Raw genomic sequence first — 15,819 nt, forward strand, 5'->3', positions numbered from 1 at the left:
TAATTTTCCAGGGATGCTGCAACAAAGTGCAACTGGTGCTTAAAACAAGAAAAATATATTGTCTCACCATTCCAGAGACTAGAAGTCTGAAATCAAGGTGCTGGCAGAGCTGTGCTCTCTCTAAGATTTTCTAGGGGAGAATCCTTCCTTGACTCTTCTAGCTTCTGGTGTTTGTCATCAACCTTTGGTGTCCTTTGGCTTGCAGGTGCATCACTCAATCTTTGCTTCTGTTATCACATGGCCATATTCTCCCCAACAGAAATAGTGTCTCTGTTTCTGTGTGTCTTCTTTTCATCATAGAAGGACACCAGTCATACCGCCTAAGGGTCAACCTACTCCAGTATGACCTTTTCTTAGCTAATTCCATCTGTGACAATCCTGTTTCCAAATTAGATCGCATTCTGTGGTTCCAGGAAGGACATGAATTTTGCAAGGACACTATTCAACCCAGTAAAGTATCCTTTGGCAGTTTCGTCAAAGACAGTCTCATTTCTGAAGTGTGTGTGTGTGTGTGTGTGTGTTTCTTTTAACTAACCACTTTGGACATTCTTTCATCAAGGCACATATAGCTGTAGCTACTATTTCTCTTTCTTCCTCTCTCCCTTGCTAGACTAAGACTTAAGAAAAGGGAACATTCTATTTATCTCTATGTCTTAAGGACCTACCAGAATGGCTAGCATATGTGTGTAATTAGTAAATATTTATGAAATAAAATGAATAAATTACCCTTCCCTTAAGTCCTAAAGACCCTACAGATATAAAGACAAATGGAGACACCTCCCCCAGCACCAGCTACAGAAAAGTGGAACGGGATATAGTCACATTCAGCCTTCAACAAAGAGCAGCTTATAGTTATCTTTAACTTCTCTTGAAATCTATACAAATGAGGTGAAATTTTGTCTCTTTATCTGCTAGTACATAACAACAAAAAAAGTTGCATGATAGATTCTTAGCAAGCACAAAAGTTAAGTTTTGGATTGCCTAACTTAAAACATGAGTTAGATGACTTATGCTTATGTGGAGCCCTGGGAGGTGCCTTAAATAGACAGGCAGTCAGTCACCCTCCAGAGCAGGCTGAGCTGAGATAAAGTGAGAGGGTGATGACTAATTAGGAGAAGCATTTCATACGTAATATGACACTGTGGTCATAAAAGACAGTGCTTTCAAATACCGACTCAAGTTGTGGATATATACACTGATGTTCCAAATTGTTGTAGTTGCTGTGCAGTGAGTGGAGCTACTTCTCACATAGGCAGTTCCGTGAACTGCCTTTCAGGGTGAATAGGACAGAGATTTAATTATTTAAGTAATTCAGGAGTGTTTCACTATTCACTTAACAGAGTGAAGGGCTGTTAGACCAGGAAGACATTCTAGATGTCGTCTAGTCCAATTTTTATTTTATATAGAAATGAAGCTAAGGTTTACAGTTTAAATAAATATTCTACAGTCCAAAAATTAATTTTTAAAGAGCATTTAATGACGGAAAATTAGCATTTTATAGGACTAGTTTTTTTTAAGTATGTAACATTATGACAATGTAATTTAAAAAATGTGTATGAGCTTAGAAAAAGATTGAAAGACTATACAGTAAAAGGAAATAATCACAGATGTGAATATGCATGATTATTGCCCTCTTTGTTTTTTTTGAAGTTTCCTGTTTTCTATAAATAAGTAATATGAGTTGCTCTAGTTGATTCCAGGGCTGGTTTCCCTAAACTTGTTTGTTTTGCTCACTCTCTCCTTACCTGCTCATTGCCATCTCCTCTACCCAATAGTGGAGGCACCTCCTTGTAAACCCTAGTTTTCCATAGGGTGAGTATTGTTTGAAACTAATTGGGCTAAACATTAAATAATTTTTCCCCAAATTGAGTCATTTGTGTATTATGGTAATGACTTTTGATGAATCTGAATATCAATTGAGTATTACTTATGTAATGTGTTTTCTATCAATAAGCTCATTTCCTTTAACTAAAATACATGGTGTAATGACATTTTATATTGCTGTCACTGGCTGACTGATTGAAAATCTATGTCACTTACTGAAAAAGTAAATGCAATGAAAAAATTCTAGCTTGGTACTCTCATCTGCTGAAAGCCTGAGACTGAGGACTGCTCTCTGTTGAGAAATGTGATCAGCTATTATTACAGAGATGTTACACAAATATAATTTCCAAGTTGAGACTTTTTTCTTGACATAAGTGAATCTAAGAGAAGTCAAACGAGAATACCATTCTTATAGTGAGATTTATCCTTATATAATAACTCTGTATACCCCTACAACCATCTCACCTCCTAACATTAGAACGCATAGCATGTTTTAGAACTCACTGATTTAGAGACTATAGAGGAACCATGAGTAATAAGTCAGATTATTTAGGGTGGATTCATATAATGTATTTTCTGGATGTAGATAATGTTGAAGAAAGCTATGCTTTCCTTGTGCTTGCAAAAGATTCTCCCAGAGACTTTATTTGTAGTTATTATTCCAACAATTATTTGGGAGAAAACACAGGCAATTTGAAAAAAAAAAACCTCTCATTCAAATATAAAATAGATTTTTGTATGTTTTAAAAATTTATATAACAGATTTAGCTTTTGCAATTTATTTTCCTTTTTTTTTTTTTTTTTTTTGAGACTGAGTCTCTCTGTCACCCAGACTGGAGTGCAGTGGCACAATCTTGGCTTACTGCAACCTCCACCTCCCAGGTTCAAACAATTCTCCTGCCTCAGCCTCCCAAGTAGCTGGGATTACAGGTGCGTGCCACCATGCCTGGCTAATTTTTGTATTTTTAGTGGAGACAGGGTTTCACCGTGTTGGTCAGGCTGGTCTTGAACTCCTCACCTTGTGATCTGCCTGCCTCGGCCTTCCAAAGTGCTGGGATTACAGGCATGAGCCACTGTGCCGGGCCCTTATTTTCCTTTTAAAATACTTTCAAACACTTCACCAAACAAGATATATGGTTAACAAATAGACACATGAAAAGACACTTAACATCATTAGTCATTAAGGAAATGCAAATTAAGACCATGATACACTATCATATACCAATTATAATGGCTAAAACTAAAAAGATTGACTGTACCAAATGTTAACAAGAATGTGGGACAAATGGAATGCTTATACAGTACTGGTATGAAAAATGCTACAACCACTTTGTAAAATAGTTTGGCAGTTTGTTAAACAGTTAAACACTGCTGCCATATGATTCGGCTATTGCACTCCTAGATATTTACCTAGGAAAAGTGAAAGCATATGTTCATATAAAGACTTAAAAATGAATTTTCATAGCAGCTTTATGTGTAATAGCCCCAAGCTATGAATTAAACAAATTTCTATCAACAAGGGAATTGATAACTAAGGGATATCCATTCAATGGAACACTATTCAATAATAAAAAAAAAATGAACTAATGCTACTATGTGAATGAATATCAGCATAATTATGCTGAATGTAAAAAGGCAAAAAAAAGAGTGTATACTGTGTAATTACATCTATATAAAATTCTAGAAAATGCAAACTAGTATACAAACGGTATAGTAACAGAGAGGCAATCAATGGTTGCCTGAGAATAAGAGATAGGTGGGGAAGGGCAGCAGAGAGACATCACCAAGGCACAAGAGGTACTTTTAAAAGGTGATGGATAACTTTATTATCTTGATTGGATGACTCTTTCATGGGCATATACATAATAAATGTCACATTTTATTAAATTATACACTTAAATATGTGCAGTTTATTGTTATGTCAATTACACATTAATAAAACTGTTGAAGCCAAAATAATTCCTCCCAAAACTTGAATATTTTAGGCTGATCTGACACGGTGTCACTGGTGTCATGGTATCAGCTACATTTTTTTTGTTTCTATACTTTTAACTACATTTCACATTCTAACAGGCCTAGCATGTGCTAAAGTAGCACAAGTTTTATTAAATTAGACTTAGCAGTCATAAAATCTGAAAATACAGAATTTTGCAGACCTAGAGAGTTATTGAGAGTTTTTGAACATCTGAGTGAGTAAAATATTCTGAGTTTCCATTTAATCAACCAGGAAATAATGTGAACAATGAATTGAGATAAAGAAAAGATGAAACAGTGTCTTTCTAAGGATAATGTTCAAAATGTTAGTACAATAATCCAGGGAAAATAAGAGAATAGAATTTCTGCTGCCTAATGTTGGCTTGGGAAATAAAGTGTAGGGAAAAGGATTCAAGAGATCCTGTGGAGATCATAATGTTAAGATTTGTGAATTCATTGTTTGTTGGGGAGTAATAAAGGACTGAATAAAGGCCACTGGGATATGTCAAGCCTAGATGAACTGGTACAAGGCTGAGCCTGTAAAGTATATAGGTTCACGAGAGCATGGATTTGTGAAGCATTCTGCAAATGAAAGGAAAAGTGGGGAATATGTTGGACTAATTGTTGTAGGTTTGTGGGTTGTCTGCCATGAGATCAAAGCTGAAATAATGATATGGATAAAAACAGTCAAGGAAGAAATCCTAGAAAGAGAGAGATGAAAGGAGAAGAAATGATACTTTATTTAGTAGGCAAATGGAGGACAAAGAGGAGGGAGAGACCAGTACAATGTTGTAGAAGCTAAGAGAACTGAAAATTCAAGAAATAGATGTTTAAAGATAAAGAAATGTCATCAGGCTAGAAATAACAGAGAAAATTAAAGATGCTTTCATTGAGAGGGATGAAAGAATTGATCAGCTCGGGGCAACTCAGAGTTAAGAGAGGTTTGTTAAGGCCCAGGATGACTGAGCTCACAAGTGAATGACTTGGAAGGAAGATGAAAATCCCAGTAATTGAAGAGCACTAACCTGGCCCTTTTTCTTTGAGACACCTTCAAATAATATTATTCATATCATTCCTTGTTATAATGTGAAATTGTGCCTTAGCAATTTATTCATGATATTACAGGAAGAGAAACATTGGACTTTATGGAGAACTCTTCTTACTTTTATTAATACCTACTTAAATAGTGACTGGAGAAATTAATATCACCCTGAATTCCTAGGCAGGAAGAAACTCACTGGGTTTCAAATGAGTAAAAAGCAGTACCATCAGATTAATGGACTAGGAACAGGCTCCATTACCTTCAGCTATTTTAATACCCTAGTACTCAACAAGAATGTGACTTCCTTGCCCTTGTCCATGTGATGTTGGTTAACGCCAGCAGAAGGACCTTATTGAGAACTGCCTCCCTACCCAGCTCCAGAAGCAACAGGAAATGGGCATGACCACAGGGAACAGGAAGAGATTGTTTTCCTTTTAGAATGTAACTGCCACCTCTACCAATAACCACTAGATAAGACACGTGGACGAGGCAAACAGACAACAACTCTCCTATAAGAATATAGTTAGTGTGATTGAGACAAAAGCAAGACAATTACACATTGTTTAATGTTTTTGGAGCTATTTTTCAATTATATACAATATTGCACTAGTCAAATGGGCCCTCTTAACACTTTTATTTCTTTAATTTTTCTGGCCTAGTTTTAAAATTTGCAGTGCATTAATGTGCATTGAATAAGCTTTTGTGAAATAACATCCTAAATCACTATACTTGAAAAGATTTCTTACATTAAAAGCATCTTGTGACAAGGAGCAGTTCATTTCTTTAGGACTTGACATTGAGATATTTTAAACATTATAATGAAAGTACACACCAGAAGCCACTACGTACATACATCTGCATAAACAGATCAGGATGAGTTTTTGAAAGTGTTCTTTTTGCTTGGACTTAAAAGATCTAGGTAAATACAATAATATGAATTGGTAAGAATGCTTGTGGTAAGAATGACCAGCTAATGAAAAGGATTAAGAATGATGGGGTTCAAGATAAGCTTTATCTTTGCAAAAGGATTGGTACGGTATAAAGCATAAATAAATAAAGCACGGAACATAAAAGTCTAAAATTTAGATATTTCTATTTCACCTGGCACTTTTCCTGGAAGCATTAAGGATCCAAGAGAAGTTGGGAATTGATTACATTTGGAATATGATTATTTCGAGTTAAGACATATACTTTCCCACTCAGGAGTTGCTTAGAAGACGCATTTCTTCACCTTGCTTGTCCTAGTTTTGATTATTTGGAATCAGCACCTCTGCCAAACATCAGTCAGAAAGAAACAGAGATTTAAAGGTTAATCATACCAAAATTGAACAGCTGTCCCCCTGAGAAAAATCTAGGGTATTTTGGTTTATTCCTGTGGCTGCTGCTGTGTAGTATTCAATACCCTGCTCTCGCCCCCAGAGTCAGGGCCACAGCTATCCACAGGAAATGCATCAGAGAGGTCTAATGTGAATGAATCATATGCACATGTTCCTTGGTATGTGGTGATGGGCATACCAAGGGCTCAAAATCAGCCCTCCCTCCAGGCCAGAATTGGTTCCAGGCTTGTGAATACAAAGTGTCCATACAAGTTGTGCTGTGAAACTACCCTCCTTTCCCCTTTCTCTGTGTATTGCCAGTAAAGGAATTTGAGTGTGTTGCTGGGATGAAACACATAATCATCTTGGAGACACGAGGGGATGAGCATATCTCTGTAACTGAGCTTAGTCACATCCTCATATGCGTGGCACATGCAGCATGTTAGGGAGGGACTTTCCTGCCCGACTGTATCAGCACATGGAACAGTTTAGCCAGGGAATAGGCCCAATTCTATGTTTTGAAATTTACCTTTCAGTCACTCAGCTATAGTCAGTTGAAAAACTGCTTAGTGAGTGACTGTTTTCAAATAATCATTTGGTAATTATAGGGTATTTTTTCTTGAATGAAATTTGAAGGTATAATATTTCTGAGTCGTATTTGTCCCATCATCACAATTAATTATTGCATTTGGCATGTAACAGATATTTAGATGTTTTACCAAATTGTCAGGAGTGACAAATATCTCATTGTATGACAGTAATGCTACAATTTCAACAAGATGTCCATCATCCTATCCACAACTCACCACCACCACCACTATCAAATGTTCCCTATCTCAATGAAGTGACAGATCTATCCAGTTGCCTGATGCTGTAGGAGTCATTCTGGATTCTTTCTTCTTTACCTTCAGTATGAAAAAGTCGTTAAGTCCTATGGATTTTACCTCAAAAGTCTCTCCAATTGCCTTAGATCACTTATTTATTTTTAAAATATCTCTCATAAGAATCACTGTCCTAGCCCTTTAACAGATCTCCTTGCGTCCATCCTTTCCCATCCTCCTCATTCCCATTAACTCAACACAGGCATTATAACGGACACTCCGACCTTATTGCTCCACTGCACAAAATTCCACCATGCCAAAAAGAGTAAACACTTTTCCATCACATGCAAATCTACTGTAAATGCTTGCTTGCATTTTTCTTACCCACTAAACTGTGGATTCCCTGATTACATAATCATTACATCTTCTATTTTCTTTGTATCTATAATATTCTACACAGAGTTTTCTTCTTCATTCAATATTATTTTTCTCATTTGCTTCGCTGCAACTGGTTATTTTGTATTGTGCAGTTTAGCTGCAGTTGGTTTGTTTGGTTGGTTTGTTGGTTCGTTTAGGGCAGTTGGTTTTTTTGTATTCTGTGTAGTATTCTATTTTATGAATGTGTTACAATTATCTATCCATTCTCCTATCAATGGACTTTCATATTGTTTCTACTTTTTTGAAAATTATTGTAGACCACGCTGTTACAGAATCTTGCACATATCTGCAGGTTTTTTCTGAGACTGTGCACCTAAAGGTAAATTTGTTGGGCTGTAAGTCATGTGTTTCTTTAACAATTCTGGATAATATAAATGTTTTCTAAAATGGTTTACCAAAGTTTAGTTTTTTAAAAACTATGTTGGCCTATCAAAACTTTTATTAGCCTATAAAATGTAATGTTTAGAGTTATCGTTTCCTTGGAAATCAATAGGATCTCTGCCGGAAAAAGTTCTTTTGCATGGTTTTAAACAAGAATCATTTGTATTGTTATGTTTCCTACAAATAGCTAAACTAATCCATTTTCATCACTACCAGTTTCCAACAAGGGCAACTTTTTCCGAGTTGTGGAATAGCTTGGTCAATGAAAAGTCAACCAAAGGTGCATATCCCAATACAATCACATAATCTCTGGAGGATCTGCTAGCCAGGGATCTGCAAACTACAACCAGTCAGCTAAATCCAACAGTGGTCAGTGGCTCATTTCAGAGCCTACAAGTTAAAAATGATCTTACATTTTTAAGAACAAACAGACATTAAAATGAAGAATAAATAGAAACGACCACAGCACAGGAGATGTGCAGTCTCATTAATTAATAAGTAAATGCCAGCTAAAACTCCAAATAAAACCAAGTCTTACTCACCTGACTTCTTATACACCACTAATAGGAATATCAATTTAGACACTAGTCAGTGCATGAAGTCTACTAAGCCTTGTACACCACATTAATTTGCTGTAAATAGAATGTTTTAAACAATAGTAGTGGGTAATAATAAAACACAATGGCATTAATTTTAGAAAAGAGTATCAATTTGTACAATCTGCCAGAAGAGGAAAAAAAAAGTGTCCTTGTAAAGAACAAAACCAATTATTGGCTGTCTTTTCAGTAGAATTCTGGCCATTGGGTAGCACAAGGGTAGCTAAACTTGCTCTGTATCAAGCCACATAATAAATGTTTTAGGCTTTAAGGATGACTTAAGTCTCTGTTGCATATTCTTTTCTTGCCTTTTTTTTTTTTTTGCAACGCTTTTTTTAGGACATATCTATATATTTATACCAATGCCTATCTGTCTATCTATCTATCTATAGGACTATAGATGGGTCTTTTGAGGTTATGTTTTCTCATTTTTTTCTCTTGTAAAAATGCAATTAATTTTTTTAATATTGATCTTTTGTCCAACAATCATATTACTGTCTTATAAATATGAGTAATATTTTGTAGATTACTTTGGTTTTTCAGTATTGATGATCATACTACATAATTTACCATTATTTAATTAGTTATTTCTTCTTTTCTATTCACTTCCCTTCATCTTTCCTTCCTTTTCCTCTCTCTCTGTCTCTTTCTCTTTTCCAACTACACCATCCAGGCCTTCTAACACAATACTTACTATTGAACTCATATTTAATTTTAATATTGAAGGTAAAAGAAAACTATCTTTGGTCATTTTTATGTACTACTGCATTCAGTTTACTTTCTTAGGATTTGTTGTTTTCTTTTTCTAACTTTCTAAGTTATATGCTCACCTCATTAAATTTTAGCTTTTTCCCTCTAAAATACAATTATTTTTTTTTTTTTTTTTTTTTTTGAGACGGAGTCTCAACTAAAAATACAATTATTTAAGGCTACAAATTTTCTGCTATTGATAGATACCTCAATTGACATATATTGATAAGAAATATTTTTATTGCATTCAGTTATAGGTTTCTTCACTTCTGTTATGATTTGCTCTTGCTCTTTGATTTATATGTGTGTGTTTCTTTTCTTTCTTTTTTTTGAGACAAAGTCTCACTCTGTCACCCAGGCTGGAGTGCAGTGGCATGACCTCGGCTCACTGCAATCTCCGCTTCCCGCATTCAAGCGATTCTCCTGCCTCAGCCTCCTGAGTAGCTGGGATTATAAGCACGTGCCACCACACCCATCAGATTTTTGTATTTTTAGTAGAGGCGGGGGTTTCTCCATGTTGGCCAGGCTGGTCTTGAACTGCTGACCTCAAGTGATCCTCCCGCCTCGGCTTCCCAAAGTGCTGGGATTACAGGCATGAGCTACCATGCCTGGCCAATTTATGTGTTATTTTAAGGTGTTTGTGTGCATTGTTTATCAATTTCTAGATGTATATGTGGTCTTATTTTTATTTAATCATGATAAGGTCCAAAAATGTGTTATGAAAAGTCTTTGAGATTCACTGAAGCTTATTTAATAGTTTGGCATATAATCAATGTTTATAAATATTCCATAGGTGCTTAAAAAATGTATGGTCTCCAATTCTTGGGTGAAATGTTCTATATATTTCTATTGGATTATCTTTTAATATTGTTATCCAGATCTGCTATATCTTTACTGATTTGTGCACTTGATATATCAAATATTGAGAAAGGTGTATTAAAATCACCCATTAACATGGGTGATTTTACCCTTTTAATTCTTATATATTTTTTTGTAGTATTTACTTAAAATTTATGCTACTAGATGTAATCAAGCTTAGAATTTTATCAATGTTACCAGCCTGCTGAATTGATTACTCTCTTTTTTTGGTAAAATTTTTGTTTTATTACAACCTTACTATACCAGCAATCCTTCACTTATATTTGTTTGATATATTTTTTGCATTATTTTACTTTCAACTATTCTATAGCCTTATGTTTTAGGTGTGTCTGTTTTAAACAGAAGACAGCTGGATTTTGTTTATTTGTTTGTTTTATGCCAATCTGTGTCTTCTAACTGGAGAATTTGGTCCAATTATATTTATTGCAATTAATATATTTTTATTTATTTCTAGCATTTTATGTTATACTTCCTATGTGTTCTTCTCTAATACTTTTTCTTTTTCTGTCCTCCTTTAGATTGACTTATGTTTAATTTTGTTTTTTCTTTCTGCAAAACGTGACCTTATGCACTCTATTTTTATCTTTTTAGTGGTTGTATTAGTACTTTTTACATACATAATTAACCTAAAAAAGTCTAAAGTATACAATTAATCAATATCATTATCCTTCTTTCCAACAACATAAGTAAGGACTTCATTTTATTTATTTAGCCAGGATCTCACTATGTTGCTCAGGCTGGTCTCAAACTTGGGCTCAAGTGATTTTCCTGCCTCGGCCTCCTTAGCAGCTGGGACTACAGGTGCATGCCACCAGGCCTGATTGAGTAAAGACTTCAGAGTGCTTTAATTCTAATTAAACTCTCCCAACGTACACACCCCTGTTGTCTGGTTTTTTAGTTGATCTTTTTTATCACCATTCTTTTATTTTTGTTAATGTTTGCTTAATTTATGTTGTTACTATAATCTTTGCTTATCATTCTTTCTCACATATCAGATCTTCCATAAACTATTATTTTGCTTCATAAATTCATTCTCAAGAAGTTCCTTTGGTTACAGTCAGTGGTGGTAAGTTTTTCGATGTTTATTTTGAACAGTCTAGCTTGGACTACTTTACCATAAATCTTTAACTTGGAAATACTCAGGCTACACAATTAGTATAAATTCTAGTCCTACATCCATCTGAAGTCTGGCCGAATCATGAATTCTTACAGAAAGCTTTTGTTGTAAGTTTACCAGCCTGAGTCAGGACTGAAGAAAGCAAATATATTCATGTTTCTTGTGGAAGAGTAGGGGTGAGGAGTGGGAGTTGGGGCTGAGTTTCATTTTTTGTTAGCCCACCTTTTCACTTTGCTCTGGACTAGACTTTGTTTGAAGTCCCTTGGCACTTGCAAGTCCTGTTAAAGTGAAAGCTCTAGGCCGCTTAAGTCCAGTGAGGCCTCTTGAAATGGATAGATACCACCAGGACAGCTACTGTTTTCAGCACTCAAATATCCTTCTTGATTGTTTTGTCTGTGTTACAGGAAAGACATCTTGATCCAGACCCCAAAAGTGGGTTCTTGGACCTCTTGCAAGAAAGAATTCAGGATGAATCCATAAAGTGAAATCCAGTTTATTAGGAAAGTAAAGGAATAAAGAATGGCTACTCTACAGGCAGAGCAGCAGCATTGGCTGCTTGACTGAGTATACTTACAGTTATTTCTTCATTATATGCCAAACAAGGGGTAGATTATTCATGAGTTTTCAGGGAAAGGGGCAGAGATTTCCTAGAACTGAGGGTCCCTCCCCTTTTTAGACTATATAGGTTAACTTCTGGATGTTGCTATGGCATTTATAAACTGTCATGGCACTGGTGGTAGTGTCTTTTGGCATGCTAATACATTATAATTTACAAATAAGGAGCAGTGAGGACCACCAGTGGTCACTTTCATGGCCATCTTGGTTTTGGTAGGTTTTGGCTGGCTTCTTTACAGTATCCTGTTTTATCAGCACAGTCTTTGTGATCTAAATCTTGTGCCAACTGACCTCCTATCTCATCGTATGACTAAGAAGGTCGCACCTCCTGGGAATTCAGCCCAGCAGGTCTCAGCCTTATTTTACCCAGCCCCGATTCAAGATGAAGTTGCTCTGGTCCAAATGCCTCTGACAGCTCTCTTTGTTTTTGGCTTCTAAGGTTGTCCTTTACTTGCCTGCTGGCTCAATGGGGCATATAAAAATGCACTATTGCATTTTTAAAGGACTTAAAAAAAATTCATCAAGCATTTGTGTCACACACAGTGGTTTTTAAGGATCTATTCTGCATATTGCTAGAACCAATGCATTCCATTCTTAATAACTTATGTATGGCCACCAGGAGGACTACTTTCTCCTCCATTCCTATAAGTAGCCAAACTGAGTGATCTTGGGCCACCTCAGTAAGCCTCAGTTTTCTAAATTTACTTACTGTAAATAGTTGGGGACTCTTTATTAGATCCCTTAAAAAGTTATCTCAAACTTGCATAAACTTCTGGGGGAGATTTAGCATTCTTGATTTAAAAACAAACAAACAAACAACAACAACAAAAACCCTAAGTTTCTAATGAACTTTAATGAAATCAAGATATTGTAAGGAGGCTGAAGGATCGCTTGAGCCCAGAGTTAGAGACCAGCCTGGGCAACACAGTCAGACCCTCATCTAAACAAAACAAACAAACAGAAAAGAGAAAAAGAAAATAAAGACTTGTTCTGGGAAACCAGTTACCAATCCATACTGTCGACTATCAGCTGAAAGTCAGAGTCTAAAAATAACTCTAAGTAGGCATTTTTTTTCTTTTGTCATACATTCCAAGTATGACAAAAAAAATCCTTTTTTTTTCTCCTTTAAAATCTCCTCACCACCAGGCGTGGTGGCTAACACCTGTAATTCCAGCACTTTGGGAGACCGAGGTATGTGGATCACTTGAGGCCGGGAGTTCGAGACCAGCCTGGCCAACATGGAGACACCCCAAAACTAAAACTACACACACAAAATTAGCTGGGTGTGGTGGCGCGTGCCTGTATTTCCAGTTGCTAAGGAGGCTGAGGCAGGAGAATCGCTTGAACCCAGGAGGCAGAGATCACACCACTGCACTCCAGCCTGGGCGACAGCGCATGACTCTGTAGGAAAAAAAAATTCCAGTTGAGATGCTTTCCAGAGCGCTAGTCAAGCCCCTTATGCTTATTTGTGGGAGTGAAAACACCAATATTTCGGGATTGTTGTGAGGACTAAATAGTGTCTGTAAGATGCACAGAGAAAGCGTAAATAGACGTGAATAGCACTTGTTAGGCCTACCCACTCAATTTTTCCTCTATATTAATCTAATTATTTAAAGATTGGTTAGCTTTTTGAGGAAATGTCTCTCCATTGTATTCCACTTATTAGGATGAACTACCTTTTCTCCTTGCTTTTCAGCTTTCTCTGCTATGAAAAAGATGGAAAATTTTTTAGTACAATGGGACTCCTCTCAAGCAGTAAATTATTTTGATATTAAAAACAGGTAATTGCAAACCCAGTTTTATTTCAGTATGAATTCCACAGGGGAGTGTGAATATGTGTGTGTGTGTGTGTGTGTGTGTGTGTGTGTGTGTGTGTGTGTAATTACATGTGATTCAAAAGAGGAAAGGGATCAGTATTAAAGGTACTTGTATACTGGAAGCAAAAAGAAAAAAAGGAAGTTTAGTTCCTCTGAGCTCGTTGGCAATTATAGCTGCTAAAGGTAGCTTTTACAAAGAAACTGCCTTTGTGCCAAAAGTATTTATTTCCTTGTTTGTATTTATCCCTTTGAGGAGGAATCGCTGTGTCTTGAGTCAAAGGGGTGAGCTGCTTGCCTGCATTAAACTGTGAGGGTACAGGCGCATTACGGCTGATTTCAGTAGGTAGAGCAGATACACTTTAGTTTATTTTTCTCTTTCTCACTCCCCACCCTCAACCTCCCATGTACACACGTTTTAAGATTCCCTGAAGTCAGGAGGTGGGAGCGGAGAGTTTCAGTACAGATCTTGACATCAGAGTACTCCGACCAGGAAAAAGAAAGGAAAGAAAGAGGGAAGCGGGGTGGAGAAAGCAGGAGCAAGGAAGGAAAGAAGGAAACGGGGAGGGAGAGTAAGAAAAAAGAAAACGAAGGAGGGAGGGAGAGAGGACATTTAAATGAACAAGGAAGGAAGCTTGGATTCAGGGAGGAAAGGGAGCAAGAAAGAGAACGAAAGAAGAGCGTGAGAAGAGGCAAGCATTACAGTCTCCGGTCCACAGGGGAGAGATGGAGCCTTCATCAGCACTAGAGAATCCCGAAGAGCCAGTGTATTGTCTTCTTGAAAGCCCCGAAGCTAAGCAATTCCAAAAATGTTTAGCAAAGCCCTTTTGGGAATGGTGAGATGGGGGGTGGGGAGGATAGGACATTCTCATTGCCACCGCCCGCCCCCCCCCGCCCCGTCTCCCTGGCCCCCTCACATGAAGTGACTGGATTTGGGAGACCTAGCGGAAACCTTCAGGTCACCCAGGGAACTGCTCCTCTCCCTGGTCCTGCAGCGGCGAGGCGGGGTGGGGGGTGGGGGGGCCGTGAGAGCGCCGAGACGCGCGGGGCGCGGAGATGTGCAAGTGGCGAAGCTCGACCGAGCGCAGGCTGGAGCAGCCGCCCAACTCCTGGCGCGGGATCTGCTGAGGGGTCACGGTGAGTCTCTGCGGGTGCGGGTCGGAGGGATGCCCAGGTGCCTCGTCGCCCCCCTGCCCGGGCGGAGGCGGGTCCGGAACCTCCCCCAAGTCCGGCCTCAGCCGGGAGCCCGCGCGCCTTGGGCGGATGCACCGACTGAGCGGCGCTCAGCGGGGCTCCCAGCCCGCCACTGCCACCCGGCCCCGTGCGCTCATTGGTCGGGATGTGTCGGCTCAGCAGCCTCCAACTTCTCCCGAATCCCACTGGTAAGTCCCAGGAGAGCGAGCTGAGGGAGAAAGGTCCAAAGGGCGCGAGCGCCCAGGGCGCTGGGAGCCCGTGGGACGGGCACGGGGAAGGCAGAGCCAGCCGAGGGGAGCGGCTGCCGGGCGGTGCGCTGAGCAGGGTCCGCAGCTAAGGTCCTGCGCGATCCGAGCGCCCAGGACCCTGCGGCGGTGGAGGAGGCGTGCCCTGGGAAGGAGCCGCTACTGGGACCTGAAGAGTGAGGGGAGGGAGAGGGGCCCGGAGGGTGACCTGGAGGAGGGCTCTGGAAGTCACGTCAGGTTGGCTGCTTCAGGTTCATTTCCATAGTTCCCTGCGGCCTCTGCCTCGGGGAGTTATGTTTTGTTACCGAGATCCGCGCTACCAGATTGCACCGGGGCTGATTTGGGGGCTGGGAATTTGCCATTCTGCTGTACAGACACTGATTTTTTTTTCTTCTTTTTAAAAAGCAAGGTTTGTTTTCATTTTGGTTTCTGTCGGATTTTCTCATTTGTAACTCACTTTTCTATTTTTACTTTTCTTAACCGGAAGATCTTTTCATTATCCCACCTCTTCATCTTGCTTTTAACCTGATTTCCTATTATATAATTAATGCTTAAATCTCACAAGGGTTGGTCGGTGCGGGGCTGGGGTGTCCTTTTGTAGATGAAAGTTTAAGACTTCTTAACTTCTTAACCCTGCTCAGCTGGTTTCAATCTATTTGTATTGTTTCAAAATAAGGGTAATTGCAACCAAATATCCCTCTTTAGCCTCTTGATCAAGTCGATTCCTCCCCCATATATGATTCAAATGGCAATTTTATTAAACTGAAAACTAGTACCTGACTTGCAGCGTCAGCATTTGGAAAGTGCTTATCG

The 15,819-nt window shown here is 38.4% G+C and overlaps 1 protein-coding gene across 7 annotated transcripts in view; it reads left to right on the forward strand.

Annotated features, from left to right (window-relative positions):
- The window catches only part of MME (membrane metalloendopeptidase), a 155,081-nt gene that overhangs the window by 43,322 nt on the left and 95,940 nt on the right, over positions 1 to 15,819 (forward strand). For 2 of the 7 annotated variants that reach the window (XM_003256320.4, XM_030822741.1), the window contains exon 1: positions 14,959 to 15,415. The exons of 1 other annotated variant lie outside the window; for it this stretch is intronic. The gene's annotated coding sequence lies outside the window, so the exon portion shown is untranslated. 4 more of the 7 variants (XM_003256322.3, XM_003256323.3, XM_003256324.3 and 1 more) reach the window with 4 other exon arrangements.

Source organism: Nomascus leucogenys, chromosome 11 (assembly GCF_006542625.1).
Source record: "Nomascus leucogenys isolate Asia chromosome 11, Asia_NLE_v1, whole genome shotgun sequence".
In the NCBI taxonomy this organism is placed as follows: domain Eukaryota; kingdom Metazoa; phylum Chordata; class Mammalia; order Primates; family Hylobatidae; genus Nomascus; species Nomascus leucogenys.